Source organism: Corvus moneduloides, chromosome Z (genome assembly GCF_009650955.1).
Source record: "Corvus moneduloides isolate bCorMon1 chromosome Z, bCorMon1.pri, whole genome shotgun sequence".
NCBI classification, from domain to species: Eukaryota; Metazoa; Chordata; class Aves; order Passeriformes; family Corvidae; genus Corvus; species Corvus moneduloides.
In genome coordinates this window covers 6,022,141-6,044,610 of record NC_045511.1, presented here as the reverse complement: position 1 = coordinate 6,044,610, position 22,470 = coordinate 6,022,141, and the positions used below count along the sequence as shown (strand labels likewise).

The following is a 22,470-nucleotide window of genomic DNA, read 5'->3' as shown; positions in this document are numbered from 1 at the left end:
CAAACTAGCAAATTATGTGTCACTCCTACCTACATCTGGCAAGAGCAGAGCCCTGGCTTAACTATCCCCATAAACTTGTTTTGTTGGACTGGAAATTTCACAGTGGAGATTGTGCACCTGATGGGGCAGGGTAAATACTCAGCCATTCAGAGAACTGGTGTTCAATAAAGGAGGTGTCTTCCAATCTGTACGACATTCTGCTCTTCTTCAGATATTGTCACTGAGGGTTACACTGAGGTAGATAGAAGAAAACAAGATGATCAGATAAGTGTCTAAATGCTGCTGTGCTGAACATCTATCCATTAATTAGATTATGCTAAGGTACTCTTAATGAGATTTTCAGTTTTGTCTGTTTTTTACTATGATAATGCTTTTATTTTTCAAAAGGTTAAAGTGGAAAATACCTCTGACAGGCTAGTGGTGTGCTGCTGGAGTTAATCAGAAAGATAAACAAACTTAGGGATGGTAAAATATAACAGTATGCTAAAGAAGGTATATGAAAGACTGAGTCTAATATTTAGCAAGTCTGTCCATTTTATAGTTGCACATAGTCAATAGTAAAAAAAAACCAAACCCTAGTATGTTATAATCAACTCACAATGTTTATTTTTGTTAGTAATAAAAGTCATACAATCTTGTGGCAATAATAGTTTTTATTGGCTGAGGATACGCTCTTCTTATCTCCCTGTAACTGTGTTGACAGAGTTACACTGTCACTCAGCATTCCCAAATGAAAACTCTGCTGCCAGCCAACAACACGAGTCCAATCAGTGACTTAGTAATGTCCCTGAACAGTTTCCACTCTCAGCTGAACCTGCAGATTATTTACGTTTCTCAGGGCCCTAATATTCTGAATCTGTTACTCTTAACTTCAGAGGAATACTGTGATCCCTGTACCAGAGTCGAAGCTTGAGATTTGCTGATGGAGCTGTTCCTTTGGGGTTTCAATTTTGCAGAGATCTTTTGTTGATTGGGATACCTCAGTAGCATTAAAACTGCAGTTTTTTTCATGCAGCCTGGATGATTTTTGTTCAAAATGTCCAAAAACCAGACTGTATGAGTTAGTAGCAAAGCAGTGTACAACTTTGTGGGCAAAATGAAGTTTGAGTTCCCCTCCCTCATGAATGTTCTCACTTCTGCTCCCCTCTCCCCTCCTTTCCTCTGCACATGATTTCAAGATGTCCTGTTTCGAGTGTTAAGCCTTGGCTGTTGTGCCAGTATATTATCTATGTGAGGTACAGGCTGCACATGGGCGAGTACAACAAGTTTTATTGACATTCATCCCTCTGATCAAAGAGTGCCATTAATGTTCTTGAAACATAAACTGCAAAGTGACACAGCAATGTAACCTGCTGGCAGTGGTTATTTTCAGAGCATACTCAGATGAAAGTTAGGTCTGACCTGCAAGTAAAGCAACCTTTAGGTTGTCTTTCATCAGAACATTGCAAGACCTTGACCATTAAACTAAGGCATTTGTAGTGAATGCTTAATAATGAAGGTTTTCAACCTTTAAGTCAATTTTTTTTCCCTATCCCATTTGTTGTACTGTGCTAACTAATCATAGAATTCTGTTAAGAAAATAAAGCTTTAATTGTAACTACAGTTTAGTACCATGATCATTGTGCCAAGGATCCCTAAAAGAACCTGTGTTTCCTCTTAGTGTCAGGCGACAGCATGTTAAAGACAAAGAAACATTTCTGATTTGGTAGATTTATGAATATAAAGTCATTATACAATACAGACAAAGAAGTGAAAAGATCTTTTTAATCCTAATTAGAGTTTGTGCTTCTACCTGCTGCTTGCTCATGTTTCCCACAATACAAGAGGCATTACAGTCTCCTTAAATAGGACAGAAACACCTGCCTGTTTTTTGGGCCACAATTTTGGATGGTTATTAAATATGCTTTAGCAGAAAACATACTTAACAGCACTGAATTTCTCCAGACATTGTGAGATACACTTGCAGAACTGCCAATAAAAACTGCACTTTGAAGGTCACAGACTGGTGATAAAACTCCCTAGAGGGCCCAGAGGAGGGACTGTCTTTCAGCTTTGATCCTTCTCTGTGCTGACCACCAAGCAACTGAGGACCGCCTCAGTGGCTGAATATGTTGCAGTTGCCTTTGGCAAATAATGCAGCAGCTCGGAAACATGCGAGCAAGCTGAGATGTCCCAGGGAGAGTCTGGGATAACAGTGTTTCCAGTGCGTAAATTAAACTTGCTTTACCCACTTGGATACCACTGTGCAGTGCTCGGTTCTGCATACAAATTATTCCTGCAGAGTTATGCAGTTGTCCCTGAGATTAGACTCAGGATACATTGTGTCAGCAGTTTAGGAATGACCATCGCAAGGGGTCAGGCAGTGACAGCTCAGTGGTTACATGTGTCAAGTCTTTAATTGCTTCCTCTTTGCTTCAGCTGGAGGTAGAGAGAGCTGTGGTTCTATTTAACTTGGGGAGAGGGAAGTAGAAGGTGTTGGTCTGTGTGCAACTCTGGGAAATAGCAAGGAAAGTGTGGGGGAAAGGAGATGCTGCTGAGTAGCAGGTTAGTTTTAACTCTACCAAGGACAGTAGTGACTTTATCCTTTCTTCTTTCTTGATACCATTGGGATTTTAAAAAAATCGAACTAGAAGTTGATCCCCACATGAGAACACGAGAAAAGTTGTAGCTGTCCAATGTTCACAGCAGGGAAGGCTTTCCTAAGCTCTTCACTTCCCTCTGCTTGTAGCAAATATGTTCTGCCATAGGTTCACATCATGAGGAACTCCAAGGGGAAGAATAAATCAATGTGTTTTATCTTCAATTGCCTTCTCCCACTCATACAACACAACTCTATTTACACTGCTTTGTTCACAGCAAGTGCAAAGAAAGTGTTATATCAATTAAAAGGCAGTTTATAGGGAATGGATCCCTTGAAAAACCATAATACTGACAAAATTTATTTCAGGCCCAGTTTGCAGACTAATCTGTATGACATCTTCAGTTTTTCTATATCTGCATGACATCGCTAGTCTTGTTTTTTTAAAATGGGCCTTTTAGAGGTACACTAAGCAAGAAAACTAGCATCTGTCACATGAGGTGCTTGTTTTTTCCTATTGTTCCTGGAAGGAAAAACTCTGTAGCAAATCCATATTAGCTGAACACATAAAATTCTTACTTAGATATGTGTGTACAGTAGCACAGGCAAAGTGTACTAAAGAAAGTAAAAGCAGAGAAAAAACAAGTAAATTCTGTTTCAAAACAATTCTGAAGAAAGAACAAGACTCCAGCAGTTTCTTTTACTGGTCAGTGAGAGGAGCCTGTGTATTACAGCTCACTTGCTACAAGCAAGGAAGTAACCGAACTGACTGTTACAGCCTGTGGGAGAAAAGGAGAGAACAAAATATGAGCCAGGCAGAATGGACGGGAATGCAAACCCTCCTTTGATGTAATATTTAGCATTAGTCCTTTCAGTATAACAGAGCTGAGTGTTACAGCCTCTGGGAGAAAGGGAGAGAACAAAATATGAGCCAGCCAGAATGGACGCAGTGCAAACCTTCCTTTGATGTAATATTTAGTATCAGTCCTTTTGGTTTTGCTTGCTTGGAGAGATCAGCAAATACACCATTAAGACTCAATGATAAGAAACCTGGACCTGCAAAAAAAAAAAAAAAAAAAAAAAAAAGAAAAGAAAAAGAAAAAGAAAAATAAATTCATAGATTAAAATTGTATATTTAAGCTGTGGTAAAGTTGAGAGAAATAACAAGTGTCACCTCTGTATTATATTTTCAGACTCACAAATTGAAGTTAGCCATTTTAGCCTCTCTCCGTATTTAGTACAGCCTTTTTAATCTACATTTTTCTGAGCTTTCAAACTACAAATGCTCAATTCTTTGCATAGAAGTTAAAGTCATAATTCTAAGCAGATTTAAAGACATTTTCTTCATACATCAAGGAAAATCAACATTGGTACTTCAGCTAAAATACAAATGCTTATCCAGTTTTTATAATCTCAGAGTTGTGTTGTCTATGCATATTTGAGTGAGTAGATTACGAAATATAGAGAAGTAACTAAGAATGATTAGGAAATGTTGCCTCTAGCAACTCATACAATATCTGTTAAGAGAGATTTATATTCTGAAAGTCATGGGTGTTTAAAATGACTTTCCAGTCTCCATGGAAACTCTTTACTGAGTTAGTTACTGCAGTCACAGCTTAGATATAGAAACAAAAGCAAGGGTACAATGGCTAGAGGGAAAGTCTGGGTTTATCTGAGGTTGTTAAAGGGCTTTTCATAGTGTCCACCATAGTAAACCAGTCTTCCAATCCGGTTGGCTATCAAAAAAACAAGAACTAATCTTTTTCTCACATTTAAGTTAAGGTTTTAAAGTTTAAATAGTTAATTAGGTGTCTTCAATTTTGCTTTCCCATAAGAGAGAACTCTCAGGGCTCATATTTTCAAAAAAGTTTGGGATACATTATAAGATGTTTTATGAGACTATCTAAAGCGTAAACTTTGAGCTAAAGCCGAATTTGTTTTATCTTTCCTGATAAAGTCATACAAGGAAAATCTATTCAGAGCTTACAGCTGTCAGCTTTATTTGAAATGTCTCGGGAAGAAGAAGGGAACTGTGGAAGAAAGGGACAAAACTGTGGTTCTTGTTAAGATTACAAAAAGCGATGCTGATCTACTCAGCAAAGAGGGAGTGCAGACAGAGAAAGTGAATGGTCTGAGGCCCTGTTTCCTTTTTGGAGAAGATGGCAAAATCCCAAATGAACAGAAAGGAAGTTTTTAAAGAAGGCGTCTGAAAAAAGAAATCGGTTCTCTAAGTCAGCCAAGGAGAAGCAAAGATGTCTGTCCGGAGCGGTAGCTATGTTAAAGAGTAGATACATTTTTTGGTAGAGAAGAACTGGAACGCAATCAGACATCCTTCAGAGTTTTCCTCAAGCTATCTTCTGCAGCAGCCAAAGGGCAGAAACTCTTGCCAAGGACCACAGCACTGGCAGTGGAGTGGGGAGCATAGATCTGTGGGAGATATTGCAGGGACCTGTGGGAAACAGAAAATGCCATTAATCAGAGGGGGTTGAGTGAGAGCTGTGGAATCAGGCAGTTTGAGCACCCACTGTGACTGAGAAGAAGCAGGAGATCTCACATACTAAAATCACTGGGGAATGGTTGCTGGAAGCTTGTCTTTGTTTGTTATTTCTGTTATTGATCTTTATTTAACTCCCCTCATGCTGATTTCCCTCGTAAGTCTCTACTGCATCACCTTAAAAATAATTTTTCACTGCTTTCTTAGTTCTTAGTTTTTCTCCTGAGTCTGGAACACCAGCATCTTCTTGAGATTCAACTTCCAAAAATGGGAATCAACTTCATAAAGTAGAAGTATGTTTGTAAAATATATTTAAACAAATCTTGAAATTGTTCTGTTTTCACTTAGGGTCTGCCAGAGTCCACTCATGAAGACATATATTGCTGGAAAATTTCTGACACAGATTTTTTCATTTCAATCTTATTTTTTATAATAAATTGCTGAAGTTGACTTTTCTGACTGCAAAGGTTATCTGGAAAACAATGCAACAAAAGACCAAACTTGGATGTTTCAATATTGATCTGGTGTATTCACACCACAAAGCAGAAGCTGATAATACAGTCGTTTCTCCACAAAATCTTTTCTTGAGCACTAACATCTAGTAGGCACTTTCAAAGTGCACTTGGCTCCAAAAAGCAGAGAACTGTGTTATCCCAGAAGTGCAGGGATGGCTTGGAAAAGCGCAGCTATCTCCACTTGTATAGGCAGCTCCCTGCTGTAAGAACATTTTCAGCTCTTCTCCCTGGGCAATAATAACCCACACTGCTCTGAAGGAAGAGTTTCAAGTACTACTGTTCATCCTGTGAGTTACTGAAAGGTGATGAACACACAGGCTTGTGTTAAATAGTGTGTAGTTTAGTGTCGTTTATATTTCCATGAGGTGAGCAAAGTAAGGACATCTGGACTCTGTCTTCTCTGGCCCATTGTCCTATACAGAGGAAGTGTTTTAAGTTTGCTTTTATAGCTTCCAGACTAAAGCTTCCTTATCTGGAACTACCTTATTCCCCAGGCACAGAAAGACTTCTAGCTAGCTTCTGTCAGCCAGGAAGAAATGAGGTGGTGTTTTGAAGTGTAAAGTTGCACTATAGGTACATGTTGGGTGAAGATGTTACTGTAGCACCCCACAGATAACATGGGTCCCTGTCACAGCTTTATTTCCTGCAGGTGATTTTTGCTTTTGTAAAGGCAAAAGTCTTCTGGTGCACAGAATTCTCACCAATATACAATATGTTGAAAGCAGTTCATAGATTTCTTTAGTAAAGATGTTGGAGAAAATGAATGAAAATTAAGCTTTACAAGCTGCAAGACCTGTCAAGGCAAATTAAAATGTAGACTCATTCTTGTTTAGTAAAGTACTCAAATGATTACCTTATTCCGTGATTTATACACATGTATAGTCTGTTTCTATGTTTACTATGTTTATTCACCTTTTTATTAGTCTAGCAAAGTCAACACTGGCCTCTTCTAGACTTGAACTGATTTGGAATAAAATCTTGATTTCAATTTTGCAAAAAAAGAATAATTTTCCAGCAGTAAAAGCCATAAGGAGGATTGGCATGAAAAAGTAACTGTTTTGATATTTGAATATATCTAAGTTTTTTTATTAGCGATTACTGATATTACTATTAACTAAAAACTCCCAAAAAATTGGCACTGCTTTCTTATGTGGTAATATTTCAACAGAAGAACAAACTCAGAACATTCTGCATGAGAATCCTGGGAAGGAAAGTGCTTAATAACAAAAGTGTTTGGATTCACTTTTCAGCATTATTAAGCCAATCATTCAACACAGATTTCATAACCTTCATTTTTTATTGTATTGTTTTTTGGAGTTTTTTGTTTACGCTGAAGGCATCATTGCACTTTACTAGGTTGACTTAATTGAAAACTATTGATTCATTACTCTGGTTGCTCTTCTTTTTATATTTTTTTCTTTTTCACAGTCATGGCCAGTTCCACACGTGTAAAAACCTGGTGTAGAAAGAGTTGAAGTCCTCCACATTGTTAAAAATCAGGTCTTAAATATGTTCTGCGTTTTCTTTTTCAGTTGTGTCTAAGGCCATCAAGGGTGGAATCAGCCAATCCTTCTTAATTGAGTGCCTGAAAAATATTAAATGCTTGGAGTATTACTTATTTAATAATTACCATTTAATCAGCATTTTTAGGATTTCCTTTGATTACCATTTCATGATTTATTATTTTTAATTGAATTTTGCATTCATTAATAAATCTCAGTAAACTAAGGAAATGAGAGAACTTCTGTGGATGTTGAAAAGCTTGATGGAGAGAAATTTTCCAGCTTTCTGCCAGCATTGTGTGAAAGTCTTGTTCTCACACACATACTAGCTGAAAACAGTTTGAGGTTTTTGTAAACCAGTTCTTCATCTTGGAGGTGCAAGATAGTTATGCAGTATTGTTACGATACTGACCAGAGAAATATTTTGAAATGGGTGTTGTAGGGTTTAACCAATCATTCTAAGAGGTGGATGATCAAAGGACTAATAACCTTATGCCATTCAAGCGAGCCAGGTTATATAAATGAGTTTGGAAATTAATAAGTAATTCCATTCCTTCCTGGACTGAGGTCTATGTTACTTTTTCTCGCTGTCCCCGGTACAACAGCAACAAACTTCTGTAAAGAATGTGTAGATACCTTACCATGAAATATGACATTTTCTTCTGAACCTTAGAAATGAAGTCTGCTGGGAATGTCTTCTGGTTTTGCTTAGGATTTAAAGCAGGGGGGAAATGGAGGTGGGGTGAGGGGAAGCAAAAGACATGAAAAAAATGAGATGGAATGTTTGCTGTTATACCAGGTGACTATTTTGTTCTGTTTTTTTCTGATTAATTTCTGTTCACATAAAGGTGTAAATCAGGATATTTGGTGGATATAGATTGTCTGGTTGGGCTTTGGCTTTTAGTAAGATGACTATATAATAAAGAAAAAAAAGCATGACTGCAAAATAAGAATTAAATGTCTAAAGAATGAGGGTGGGGGGTGGCATGTGAATTAAGAGTGTGAATAGTCAGAACTATACTTAAGAAGGATAGGAAAAAATTGTAAGAATCACTCTTTTGGAGAAAGAGAATTAAGAAATAAATTTGTTCTAGTGGGCTTTCATCAGGGCACCAGCACTGCCTGTTCTCATTCCAGCCACTTCCCATTTTGTGAAACTCCCATGTCCCCATGGATGGCTGACAAGCAGTTCACATTTTGTGCATTTATGCACGTCTTGCTCACCATGATGCAAAAGGGCAGCTCAGCCTGCAGGCCAGGGGCAATTTAAATCCAAGACAAGATGTTGTATTTAGAAGCCGCAAGAATTTTTCTGCTCAACCAGGACAATGCCAGGACTGGCCAAGCTTCCTGGACCAGTGGCATCCTTGATGCCACCACCAGAACTTTAGACCTCCGTAGGATGAGGCTCAAGAATACATCAAGGTTTAGACAAATTCCAGAAAATTTATAAAGAAAAATGTAATATTCAGAGGGAAAAAAAAGGCAAAATATATGCCTCCCAACATATCAAACTGTGGAGATTAAAAAGAAAAATAAAATACAGTGGAGCTGAGCTTTTTTCTTTCTCCAGACCTTTATTCCTTTGCTTCATGTATTAATTCATTGCAGCAACAGTGAATATTTATTTAACCACAATGTGTAATCATGTATCTGTAATTTAGTGAACAGCTAGCAAATGTATTATAAGCTAGCAACATGACAAACACTGGAGAGTGTGTTGAGCAAAGCACATACCAACATTTGGTGTCTTACACACATTAAAGAGAGAGACACTGAGTTTTAAAACATCTAGAAAACTACAGCCAGCATGTTACTTCTCATGGTGATCAAAAGGATGTGGCCACATTCTTTCCACAGGCTTAAGACTTAGGTCATTTGTAGATCAGCATTATTACTGTTTAATTTTTTTGGCTATCCTCACTGTTGCAAACGAGTGTGATGCGAATGGTGCAAGGAAGGCATCCAGAGTGCTTTATTGTTATTGTCAATTACGTATGACTGTTAAAGCAGTACTTAGAAGATTAGAAGTGGAACACCATTTTTCATTATCTAGAATTGAAGAAATATCTGAGTTTCATCTCTTCAGCTTAAACAACACTGCTTTTGATGTGCAGTCTGTCCAGTATCATTTTTCCCTCATACATTTCAACATGATTTTTGATGTTGCTGATCTATACTGAGCTATGAGGAAAAAAATAAAAAAGAAAGAAAGAAAAATCATCTAGGGCAGAATGGGTTTGGAAGAATGAAAAAAAATTCTGTTTTACGTAAAATGCATACACCAGTGACGGATGTCCTAGGAAAGAAGGTGTTATCTTCAGTGAGACAGATTTAATTAGAGTAATAGAAGGATATGAGAATGAGGGCTCTAAAATATTGTACTTATGCTTGTATGTCAATATATAACAGGAAAAGCAGACAATTGGACTTCGGGACATTATGAACTGCAAAGAGAATATGATAAAGTTGACACTTTATCTATATGAATGATTTTTATGATGGATTTTTAAACTCTTTTGTAAGAGTGTCAATAATCATCTGGTCTGAACCACACTGAAGAAGAAGAAATAAATGCTCTGATAATAACTTTAAGCTGTGCTCTGCCTGATACGTGCCCAGTGTTTTAAAGGCAGGCAGGTTCCTGTACACAGGGAGCACATCCAATCAGACCAGCAGCTGGATATATAATTGGGCTGGGCAAGTTCTAATTCTGTGGCCAAACTGAAAAAAAAAAATTTAGTCTTTCTGAGAATCTTTATACCTCCAAAAGAATATTATTACCTAAGTCAGATCTGAAGGGGGCAAGGGGGAGGGGCTGGTGTGAAATATCAGAGTGAAGTAAATACTTTTTTTCTCTCTTAAAACTGGAAGAACTTTGGTGAAAGGGATTGTGTGGCTTGCAAAGGGCTCCATTTTGTTTTGTTTCCATAGGCTGAGGTTCAGACATACCTTTTTTTTTGCATTTTAAATGTTTCCAGACCTTCACCTTGATGGCGAAAAATATTCTTTTTTTTAAAAAAAACGCATGTATTATTGCAATCTCAAGAGCAAGTCTTTAGAATGAAATGCAGAGGTTTATGATAATTTTAAAGAGAATGTGTGAACACATAACTTTTAATATATTTCCTAGCAAGAAACATGCCCTAGCACAAAAAAACCCCAAATATCTGTTCTCCCTGGACATTACTAAAAAATGTATGGCTTCAGAAAATACAATGACCTTAAGAATGGCTCTTAAGATTACATTATCATTAGATAAGATGATATGAAATAACTTTATGCAGTTTGCAATTATTTCCCACTATCAAGAGGTCCAAGTGAATTTCATTTGGTGAGTTCTTTTGCTTTGCTTTCTTTCTGCTCCTTCCCTTTCTTGGAAAGCTTGGGCTTTCCTTGGTGCCAAGGAATAGAGAATAAATGTACCCAAAATAGGTTGGACCAGGTGAATTGGTATACACACCAGGCAGGCAATCTGACTGCTTCTGGGATTTGATGTCATGTCCCTGTGTGAGGCTGCTTTGCATTGTATTATTTAGACACCCAGACTATCTAGGAGGTTCCCTAAATTAGTAACACATGATGCTGTGTACATGCTCTCCGTTTTTATTTGTGTGTTTATCAACCCTACATTAATGATCCTTTCTTTTTTCATTTTCCTGTATCCTGAAGTTTAATAGAATATGATGAGAAAGGTAGATTGATTTAGTTACAGTTACCCTTCTGCTGTTAATGCACTGCATTCAAGGTCTTCACAGATCTGACTGCCAGTTGTGTTAGGCTTTATGAAAAAACGCCATGTAAAATGTCAGTTCTCATGAAAATAAAACAAACCTTTGGAGCTGAGATGGTGAAAGACAAAATAATGCTAAACATCTTCACTTATCTCAGGAACTCTATCTGTAGTTTGAAGTTTTGTAATGGGATAGGGAGTGGCTGTTTCCATAAACAATTTTTTACCTATATTAATTAAGTAGTTATTTTAAAGAAGATAATATATTGACCGAAATGTTTTTAAGTGTCCACAAGTGCTTCATAGACATTGGAAACAAATTCTTGTTGAGGAGATGATGACATCCTTCTTCACTTTTGCTTTTCTGTTCTTAACTATTTGTCTCACTTCAAAGGCTTAGAAGTGTAGAGGAAACAAAGTAATGCATTTAAGCAGTAAATAAATATTCAGTGTTGATAGGAAGACCTTTTTCTATAAACTTTCCATATATAGTTCCACCTTAAATCCATACAGCAGCTGGAAATAGGTCAACACTGAGCATCTTGTTGTTTGATGAAAGAATTCAAACCTGTTTCCAAGGTAACCAATCCCATCCTCTATAAATCTCTGCCGTGCTTTTACCTGTTTTGTGAAGCTGAATGCTTTTTTCATTTCCTGAGGTATAGTTTGAACTTTAACACATACATGTACGCACAGACCACATGCTGCTTTGTTTCCACTGTGATAAAGGAGACAACAAAAGTTAATAGGAGTTGGTTAATATTTAAACTGTTAATGCAGGTGTCTCAGTAGCACGTTCATAGAGCTTTTGTACATGTACCAAGCAGCCCTTGAACAAACAGCTTTTACAGGAACAGCAGATTAATTTTGGATGAATTTCTGGATATCTGGGCGTCAGGTCATTATCGTCTCCTTTGTTCTCTGCTCTCTACACAGACTAGGAGGGATACTCTGTTCTATGAAGAGTAATGAGGATATGTCAATAGAGGCAAATGATATTCAGTAATACCATTTAGTGCATAAACTGCCATGTCTCTATTGCATTAGCTAGTTGCTCCACACATCTGCATGTAAAAACAGAACACTTATTTTAGCAAGTTTTCTTTGAACATTCCAAATGCATCTGCACACATGAAAATATTTTCTACAAATGTTCAGAAAGATCATCCTTTTTGTCTTAAAGTTATGTTTTCTTCTGAGACAGTAAATCTTTGGGAGGGTTGGAACACAAAACACATGCCAGTAGAACATAGAAGAGTACAGAGTAAAGGAGATGTGGCAGGCACTAAAAAACCTATTGAAAAAATATCTTCTTCTATCTGAAAAAAACTGTGAGCATGATACCTCATTGAGGACATTCTGAATGTTCCCACTATTTTACAGAAAACATATTCAACTATATTTTTCTTTTGCCTTATTTGTTTACATATTGACCACACAGGCAATTTAGAGTTTCCTAAATGGATGACAGAGTAAAGTAAAACAAAGTAATTGCTGCTAGATGAAAACTGCTACTGCTCTGATCAATAGGAGATGTATCAAATCTACAGCTGATTTTTAATGGAGGACTTAATAATGATATAAAACACTGTTGGTCTACTAATCTATTAATCATATCATATACTAGTATTAATCAAAGAATGTCTATCTCTCTTCAGTTACTGCTAATACACTTCCCTGAAATGTGATACACACTTTTGGTTTAGCTTTTGGAAATTTAATTTGTCATCTGAAATGTGACCAAATGTATCACCTAGATAAATCAGCTTACACTCTCCGTGACAGAGTGTCTCGAAGGAAGAAGGCAATTCACTAAATTCAATTCTACGGCTATATGTGTGAATACACTGTTCTTCCATGCCTTGCATTTAATTTGTAACACCAAGGATGATCTTAAGCTTCAGTTTGAGAGTGTCCTGGTTCCAGCCATGACAAGGGTAATTTTTTTTGCAGTAGCCAGGAGGGGCATGGCTGAGACATGGGGTTTATTCTGTATGAGCTCAGGTCATTGCTGGGGAGTCTCTCTCTTCTGGGGAGACAGGACTCCCTCTGGTTAAGAAAACACAGTGGAGGAAGACAACCAGCATTGTTTATTATCAGGGGTTTTATTCCATGGATTTGTTTCTTTTTTTATACCCTCTGTCATTAGCATTTTTGTTACTATTCATTTTCTCATCTCTTTTCTGTTTCCAGTGAATTACTCTTACCTCACCCTGTAAACTTTTCCTTTTGTATCTCCAGTTCCCAACTCCATCCCACTGCAGCAGGAAGCAGGAGGTGAAGGGGAAGTAAGAGAAAGTGGTGTGTGGTTTTGGAGAGTCTCAGTGAGGACACTGAACCTAAACCACAACAGAGAGGAAGTTGTGATTAGTTTTCTATTGACAGAATTAGGAGCAGAAAGCCACTGCCATAAGTAAACATCAAGGCTTGATATTGCTCTGGGTAACTCTAATGAAGGTGACTTTCAGAAGTATTTATATCTGTAATGGAAGGTTTGCAGAGTTTCAGTGCAAGGTGCACAGTTCAAGGAAAAGCAGTGAAATGAATTCATGTTCTTTTTATGAAAATCACATTTTTCTGCCTTTTCTGTAAAATATCTTTTACTAATCGGTGTAAAACACATCCGCCTATATCATCAGGAATGCAAATCCAACCTTTTACAAAGGCACATTTATTTTAAAATTATTTATTTTGAAATTTTATTTAATTAAAGCTGTTGATATACCCATATCCTCTTTAGGTCTTGGATAATAGCCTTACACACTTTAGCCACAGGACACATTAATTGTGTTATTTTAAAAACTGTTTATTATCCTGGTCATACAGAAAAATGCACTTTATGTTCAGTAAATTCCTCCTTTAGAGAAGTTTTGCTGCTTACCAGTAACTATTTCTGTTGGGAAGTACTCTGGTCACTAATGGATTTTTTTTTTTTTCACTTTTGATCTCTATTTATATTTCTAGTCCAACTCTGCTCATGTCTAGCATCCTCGAACTCTTAAAGGTCTATTTGCTTTCTGAATGTGTTGCATATTAATCAACATTCATTTGTCTTTGACCCTTCATATCTGTGTAAATTTAGATGATTAAGAATATAATACGCTGGTTTTTTATAATAGAATCAATTTCTCTTAACTTTGAATCTCTCTTAACTTAGGTTTTCGTCGAAGCCTGTCACCAAGTCTCTATTTATAATCAAATAAGAGAAATAAGAATTTGGGAGGATTTATAGTGATTATACAGTGGATTTAAATGCTGTCTTTGCTTTGATTGAGAATTGAACTGTGCATTTGCTTCGACTGAGGTAGGATTCAAAGCATCTGGATTAGACTGGATGCCTAGGCTTTCAGTTGCTGAAGTTAAAAGTGTTGAATTCTAGCCTTGCTGTATTTTTTTTTTTTCGATTTAAGATAGCTCACAATTCCATGTAAAACACTGTAGACATCAGGGATGAAAATATCCATCTGAGGCTACTTAATTTTCTTTGTATCTGATTGGGGTTTTTTAAATGTCTTAGAGTATTCTCTACTGTTGCTTCTACCATCATTTCTATATTCAGATTATAATCTAAGATTATAATCCATTATTTTTTCCCAAGGTTGTAATCCTTTGTTCTGTCTTGTTTCTGTCCTCTATTATCTCCTAATTTGTCTCAAAAACAGTGGAATGAAAATGTAGCAAATGCTGAGTAGAATGAATAATCCTTGTTCTTTATAATACCTCTTAACTCTGTCAGGCATCAGATTTGTTTTTTCACTTTGTAACCTGCACTCAGTTTTTGATCACCAGTTTTGAGCCCCAGTCTCCTTTTCTTTAGAAACATCATCTGGTCAGTTATCTCAAAGCTCCTGTTTATGCATTTTCTCTCTTCTTCTGGAAGGTAGCACCTTGGACTCAACTGTATTAAATTCCATTTCATTGATTCCAGATTACTCCATCAGTCTAACAAACCCACGTAGAAATCTGATCCTGTTCACTAAAATTCTTGCAGATACTTCCCTCCAGCATGGCATCTACAGAATTAATCAGTGTATTTCCTATTTTGTCATCCAGATCATTAGTACAGCAACAAATGGAATTGATACCCAATGTTCAGAGTGCCTTTCTAGCTTCAGTGAATCATTCCTAGCTAACCTCAGAGCAAATTTTAAATTTAATCGAAATTTTTTAAATTTTAAATTTTTTTCAGAATCTTCTCTGCATGTTTACTCTGCTGCTATATAGAAAATTCCTTTTACATGTTGATCTTACTAAAATCAAGAGGAATCTCAGTCATTTTCTCCCCTGTGCCTGCCAGGTTTTTTAGCTATCAATGAAGGCAATGAAATTGGCCTGGACAGTCTTTGTTTTTGATGTAGCAATGTCAGTAGCACTCTTCAGTTGTTATACATTTCCAGGCATTAAGTGGAATTGTTTGCCTGTAATTCCTCAGCTTCTGCTTTTAACTTTTTTTTTTAATGTATTCTATGCATTCCTGTGTTTAAGTTCTTGGGTGCATACTCTGTGAGTGCTCAAAGGTAATCGCTAATAATTTAGAGATTACTTTAACAAGTTCCTTAATGCCTTAAAAAGAATCAGGCTCTGCTGACTTAAGTATATCTGTAAATTTCCTGGACGTTCATTAACATTTTTGCTATTTTGACATGCATTTCTCTCCTGTCATTACTCTTGTATTATGCGAAATTATGTGAAAACTAGTCTTTATTTTAAAGAATAAATAAAGTATCAAGTACAATATAGTGAACACTTGGACTTTGTCAGGCCATGAGTACAGATGAGTTTCAGCTAATTTCTAATACATATATAGAATTTTTATTTTGTGGTTTTTTTTTTTTTTTTACTCCCCACCTTCCCACCTAAAGCTACTCATAGCTTTCTCCCATGGAAGACACCTTTCTACTTATCACCACTCACTTGAGGATAGTTATTGTGTAAATATATCCTACTTTTTGGCTCTTCTGGAAGACAAACTGGGGAGCTAAGCACTTTCATTAAGGTACACCAGAATCCCCTTGATGCACTACCTAAATTAGTGACAAATTTGTGTCCTTAGAGACACAAATGACAACTCTGTGCTGTACCTAATTGCCCATCTAACAACTGTTTGCCTGAGTGACTGAGAATCGCCTCATCTGCTACTTTGTGAAAAAATATGCAGTTTTTACTGTAAAAAGATCCTATATACTAAATCTTAGACTCGTAGGATGGTTTGGGTTGGAAGGAACCTTCAAGATCATCTAGTTCACACACTCCTCAGTGGACAGGAACACCTTCCATTAGATCAGGTTACTCAGAGCCCCATCCAGCTCAGAACCTCATCCAGCCTGGCCATCCATTTCCACACATGCAGCATCCACGACTTCTCTGGGTGCCTCACCACCCTCACAGTAAAGAATTTCTTCCTAATATCTGATTTATCTGGCTTTCTTTCAGTTTGAAGCCGTTCCCCTGTGTCCTGTCACTACATACTTTTGTAAAAAGGCCCTCTCCATCTTCCTTGTAAGCTCCTTTCAGGTGTTGGAAGGCCAGAATTAGGACATCCTGAAGCCTTTTCTTTTCCAGTCTGTACAAACTCATCTCTCTCAGTCCTTCCTAGTAGGAGAGGTGCTCCATCCCTCTAAATCAATTTGGTGGCCTCCCCTGGATTTACTCCAGCATTTCCATGTCATTTCCGCACAGCTGGTGCAGTGCTCCAGGCGGTGTCTCAGCAGAGCAGAGCAGGGGGGCAGAATCCCCTCCCTCCCCTGCTGCCCACACTCCTCTGGATGCAGCCCAGGACACGTTTGGCTCTCTGGGCTGTGAGTGCCCATGGCTGGGTCATGTCCAGCCTCTCACCCACCAGCACTCCCAAGTCCTTCTCTCAGGGCTGCTCTTGATCTGTTCATCTCCAGCCTGTGTTGATACCAGGGTTTGCCCTGACCCTGGTGCAGTACTTTGTGCTTGGTCTATTTAAAATACATGGGCCCAGTTTCTCCAGCTTGTCCAGGCCTCTCTGGATGGCATCCCCTATTAGCGCAGTAAATATTACCATATCCCGCAGCTGTAGGGAGGAGGAGAGAAATCCAGCAGGCAGGAATTGTGCAGCAATATTTATTTATTTAATTAACTCTTTTATAGACTTTTTTCTTCATAGTCTAACTGGACAAAGGATCAGCCTCCCCTTGGGAGTGATTGGCTAAAATCCTAAAACATCCATTGTCAAAATATTTTCCTACTGTACTATAAACAAGGCTCAGCAAGGTCACAGGTGTTCGTGGTTTATAAACTCTGCGAATATCTTCTGTGAGAGAGAACAGTATCCCATGGTTTAGAAAGAAGAAGGAAAATTCCTTGCTCACAGCATTTTTGTATCCACAATCCCTTCCTTCAGGTGTGTCAACAGCACCACTCAGCTTGGGGTCACCTGCAAATTTGCTGAGGGTGCACTCGATCCCTTTGTCTGTGTCACTGATGAAGACATTAAATAACACTGGTCCCAGTACAGACCCCTGGGGTCACCACTTGTCACTGGTGTCCACTGGCACACTGAGTCTTTGACCACGACCCTCTGGATGTGACCGTCCAACCAATTTCTTATCCATCTGACAGTCCACTCCTCAAATCCATCCAATTTACAGAGACATATTTTTTATTAGCAGGTATTCTTCACAGAAAGATACAAATGGGTTAAATGCATTGATCAAAATGAATTTTGACTGAGACTGGACAAAAAGATCATACTTTGTACATAAATTCTTGGCACCATGTTAAACCTTTGAGATGACTGACTTCAAAGGCTCTTGCCAAGGGATATCATAAAGCAATGATGTGTGATGGGTGTGGGCAGGATAACAATGCCTGGACTAGTGTGTATTGCTCACATTTCTAAGTAATACTCTGTAGGTCTACATAACTTTATGATTTAACAAAGATAATTCAGCCAAAATGCTGGACAACTTTTACATAGCAATTATGACAGACTTGACAGTGGTGCTACATCTCTCGTCATCCTACTACCAGTTCTGCCTCCACAAGTTCCTCTGTGTAGCAATGCTATAACCTAAAAAAAGAATTTTAGAAAAAGTCTACATATGTTATATCAAAATATGTAGGTTGTGGATGTCCCATACCTGAAAGCGTTCGATGAGGTTTTGAGCAACCTGATGTAGGGAAGGATGTCCCTGCCTATGGCAGAGTGGTTGGAAATAGAAGATTGGGTCCCTTCCAACCCAAACCATTCTATGATTCCATGATTCTTTGCATAATTAGTAGAATCATTTGTGTTATCCAAACTGAAATACATGGAGATCTTACCAAATCCTTCACTTTTATATGAAAATCAAATGCCAAAATTTCCAGCATGTGCAGGGGATGGTACAAATGGTATTGTAACTGTGATGATCTAAAGACATAAGTAGAGAGACATCAATATGCAAAGATGTTAATTTTATTGGGTCACTCAGTGTATTTAAAAATACAGAGAAGACTTTGGATGACTGAGCATCTTGTTCCAAGCAAGCTTCGGCAAAAAAGTTTATGTATTGGAATAACTGGGCTTTTACATGGTAAATATCTCAGTTTAGGTAAGATGGAGCCTATTCTATGTATTTAAAGACCGAAGACAGAGAAACAACCAAAACAAACACCCCCCCGCCTCCAAATATGAAGTGTGCTCCTCCAATAAAATGCAGAGTTCTTTATGTAAGGATTTCTTTTGGGAATAGGTTGGGTTTATGACATTTGGGAACTGTGAGAAAAGTTAATGTAGCCTATTTAATTTATGTTGTGACCTCAGCTTTGAGCACATTTTTTGTATGTAAAGAAACTGCATCAAAAATACATGAGGTGCTCTCCTACAAAAATGAAAAAATAAATAAACCAACAGAAACACCCGAAAGAACCCTGCCCACAAACCCATGAAATTGGCTAATGACCAAGAGGATTTTTTTAGTATTCTCAACTGTGTTATGCATGTACGCAGCATCTTGCTTGGTTATTTAACTGTTGCAGCATATTCAACACTGGTTTTTGTTAAGCACCTTGCAATGACACTTGTGGTTTTTCCTGCGTGATTGTAGTTCATTTAGACTTCATTAGAGGAGATGATTAGTACAGATTGTCCCTTCTAATGTGGATGTTTTAAATTTATAAACACTAAATTTTAGTAACCATTACTCTGTCCATTCATTTTGATTCCTTTACTCATGCAGAAATGTTTCAGTCATTTTCCATCCTGACTATTTAACAGGGATTTTTCATGTGTTCTCAATTTAAGTTGTCTTTTACAATGTTATTTTCACTGTTTCACAGTAAAAGTGGAGACATTGCTGCTCTTTTTTCACCAAATTAAATGTTCCTTTTCTTTTCCTCTTTGTCTTGTGTCTCCTATTGAGCTCTTAATCAATAATGACATTTTAGGGCCTGTACTTTACTGATCTACTTGGGTTTACTACACAAACATCTGCAGTAGCCTGAGATGTTACTTCCCTGCATCATCTGCCTTTAGCTGCTCTTCTTTTATATTGTTGCTATACAGAATTCAGCAGGACTACACAGCAGCTCAACCAGCTCGTAACCCAGATCCATAGTTCATCCTCAGTTAAGCTTATATATTGCTGTGGATGTAAATACCTGGGAGACATTATGTTTAGTCTCTTACACTAAACCTCCAGCAGAAAAAGTAGCTAGGTGAGTGGGATTTCATGTGTCCAGATCCTTGAACTTCTTTTAAAAGTTTCAAAATTTTAACAGTCCAAATAAACTGTGTCAACCAAGTGGCTCACATCTAGTAGGAAAGCAATTACTGAACTTTATATATTTCTTTAGAGTACTTCAGTTGAATATAAAATTTCCTTCATCATTTTCATGCAAAAGAAATCTTTTTATATTTGTAGAATAGGACATAGCATCCTTGAAAGTACAATAAACATCAAGAGTTTACATGCTGCTTTTATTTTATTACCAACACTTCAGATTGCTATTAATTGGATGTGTATGTGTATTTTATGATGCCTACATAGCTTATATTCAGCCTTTAGCACAGCTGTGTCTCTGTGACGCAGAGCTTTGTTCCCTATTCGGGTGGAATAGCTATTTCATTTACAAATACTCATGAAGTGTCCTGTTTCTCTGAACACAATAGAAGCAAACAAGAGCCAGAGTTCTTCATGTGCGTTAGTACATTAAATTCCCTCATCTTCCTCCTGCATCTTTCTTCCATTTGTTTTCTTTTGTACTTAAAGATTGAGCCAGATCATGTGAAGATCATTTCAAGGTCAAATACGTGGGTGTTTGATGTCCAGATATCACACACTATGTTGAAGACCCTCAGGAAGCTCAGAAAATGAGAGGCTTGCAGTTCTTCTCATGGCTTGTGGGCACGATTAAAAAGAGGGATGATTTAGTGTTTGAATCCATTTAATGTATGTGTGAGACGTCAAGCAGAGCGTAGCTCTAACCATTATATGATATTTGAATTGACAGGCCAAAGATAGACTCGTAAATCCATATAGAGGCACTTGAAGAACCAAGGTAGTTTAGCACAACTCAACACCTGAATTCACAGCTCAGGACAGCATGACTCCAAATTCTAGATGTCCATTTTCTGAAAATATCATCAACTTCGAAGTATTGCAGCACAATATACATTGCAACCAAGCCAAACCAAACCAAACCCTGGTAGGACACTACAGTTAACATCTGTCAGTGGTTTATCTAGTAAAACTTTGGATTACAAATAAAAATACTTCTCTTACTCTTGTCCTAAGTCTGAGAATGAAGAGTTATGATGTGTTTGCTTTTTCTTTGACACCTCTGATCAAAGGTGTTGCACCTCCTGCTCCTCACAATGAGACCTAGGGACTACTTGTGCCACCTTACTCCCTGCTGTGAATTTGCAGGAAGCAGTAAGACTCTGTTGCAAACAGGATTAGAGCCCAGCTGTCCTGACACTTGCAGACTTACACTTAACGGGACAAGCAACACTGAGTGTTTTACCATTAATCCTTTAACTAAAGATCTGCACACAAGGAATGAGTATGCAGCATGCCTGGGTTTAATTTGGGGGAAAAGGTGTACCATCTTTCAGGGTTGGGTTAGAGGGCATTGTCCTCAGTTTCCTTTTGCACTGGTGTAGTGGAGGGTTTCTCTTCTCTCAGCCTTTAAGCCTTTATACCTGCATTAAAAATATGACATATTCTTTTAAAAACCCTGAACAAAGGTAAGGGCTAGAGGCCTGTGGGGATCAATTTTGCATTACCTATTGTTTCTCTGCATGAGGGTTTAATAACATAAGTCATTTATTTGATTGCTAGGTATGCTTAAAGTGGTTGGCTAGAAAGCTTTGAACTTCAGAGAAGTAAAAGAAGCAAGCTGTTCATTTAATCAGCACATTTAATTCATCCTGCTTTGCATGCTGTGCCACACTGTCTTCTTTCCATATAAGGATTCTGTGGTATCTTCCTGCAGCACCCCTGCCTCTCTTCTGCAAGCAGCCAAAGATGGCTTTGTGCATATTGCTTATATATATGCTATAGGCCCAACTCCTTTTTGGTGTGCAATGTAGCAGATACCTCCTTCTTGTATATCTCTTCTTTTCAGGTGAGTTGTTTATATTCAAGGTTCCTTCATTTTTTTTTCCACACTGACTGAGAGCATGTTCTTAATTTATCTTGCTTTTAAATATTTATCTTTGCACTGTGTGACTAAGTGGGAAGTGAATCAGCAAACGGAGTTTTGGTTATGTTAAGATTTTTTATCATTTTTAGGTGTCTTCTGCCTTTAGATATTTCATTTTGTTTATTACCGGTAATTCATCAGATTTCTCTTTAAGCAGCCATTGTTTAGAATGCAATGAGGATTTTCTGAAGCTATGCAAAAATTTTAGAAAAACCTTCAAAGAAAAATTGATGGAAGGGGAGGAAAGATTTTCTAATTTAGCAATCATATTATATTAAGAAATAAATGTAGCACATTTATTCCATGATTTAGTAAGATTAAGACTATTTATTTTTTCTCTCAGACTCACTCACTCATGCATGATACATAAATATGTAACATATAATTTTCAAAAAATTAATAGGACCTTTTCTGTCACTTTCAATAGTCTCTATTTTTTTTTAACCTGGTTTACCTTCATATTCTAAATTGTTTAAGTACAGTGAGGCGCTTCAGAGCCTTCAGAGATTATCTACCCCAAATGTTAGAACAGGTACTTGATTATCACTTAGCATCTCTTCATGCACACCCCTTTTTACTCAACTGGATGGCTTTCAGATAACTCATAACTTGCTTCAGTCACATCCTCTATTCCATTCTAAGTCCTTCCCCTGCCAGATGTCCAGAGAAAGAAGTTGAAATTTGTTTATGGAATGATAGATCTTTTCAGCACTGCTGTGACAAATGGGAAAGGAAGATTTAGATTTAAATCTTGTTATTCAAATTATCTTCTCTTTTTCCAAGTGGAAGACTGAAGCTACCAATGCTCACGTGGAGGTCAGGGGGCTGCCATGTGAAGCACTAGGTCCGTGAGATGAGCCCTATTTCTCTGAATGTACTCTGCATGTCGTGGCTCTCCAGAAAAGAGAGTAGTTCAATTGCATCGCAATTGGAGTAGTAGTTCAGTTGCATTCTGCTTCCCCTCCCAAACCTCCCACATCTGTGCTTCAGGT

The 22,470-nt window shown here is 37.5% G+C and overlaps 1 protein-coding gene and 1 long non-coding RNA gene across 2 annotated transcripts in view; one reads left to right on the top strand and one right to left on the bottom strand.

The window, feature by feature from the left end:
* Window positions 1–22,470, top strand: part of RAB3C (RAB3C, member RAS oncogene family) — a 126,084-nt gene that overhangs the window by 70,432 nt on the left and 33,182 nt on the right. The window lies entirely within an intron of this gene.
* LOC116437935 overlaps window positions 579–22,470 on the bottom strand; it is a 39,683-nt gene continuing 17,791 nt past the window's right edge. Inside the window, exon 2 of the long non-coding RNA XR_004237535.1 lies at window positions 579–5,027. This is a non-coding gene — a long non-coding RNA (uncharacterized LOC116437935). The remainder of the gene's footprint in view (window positions 5,028–22,470) is intronic.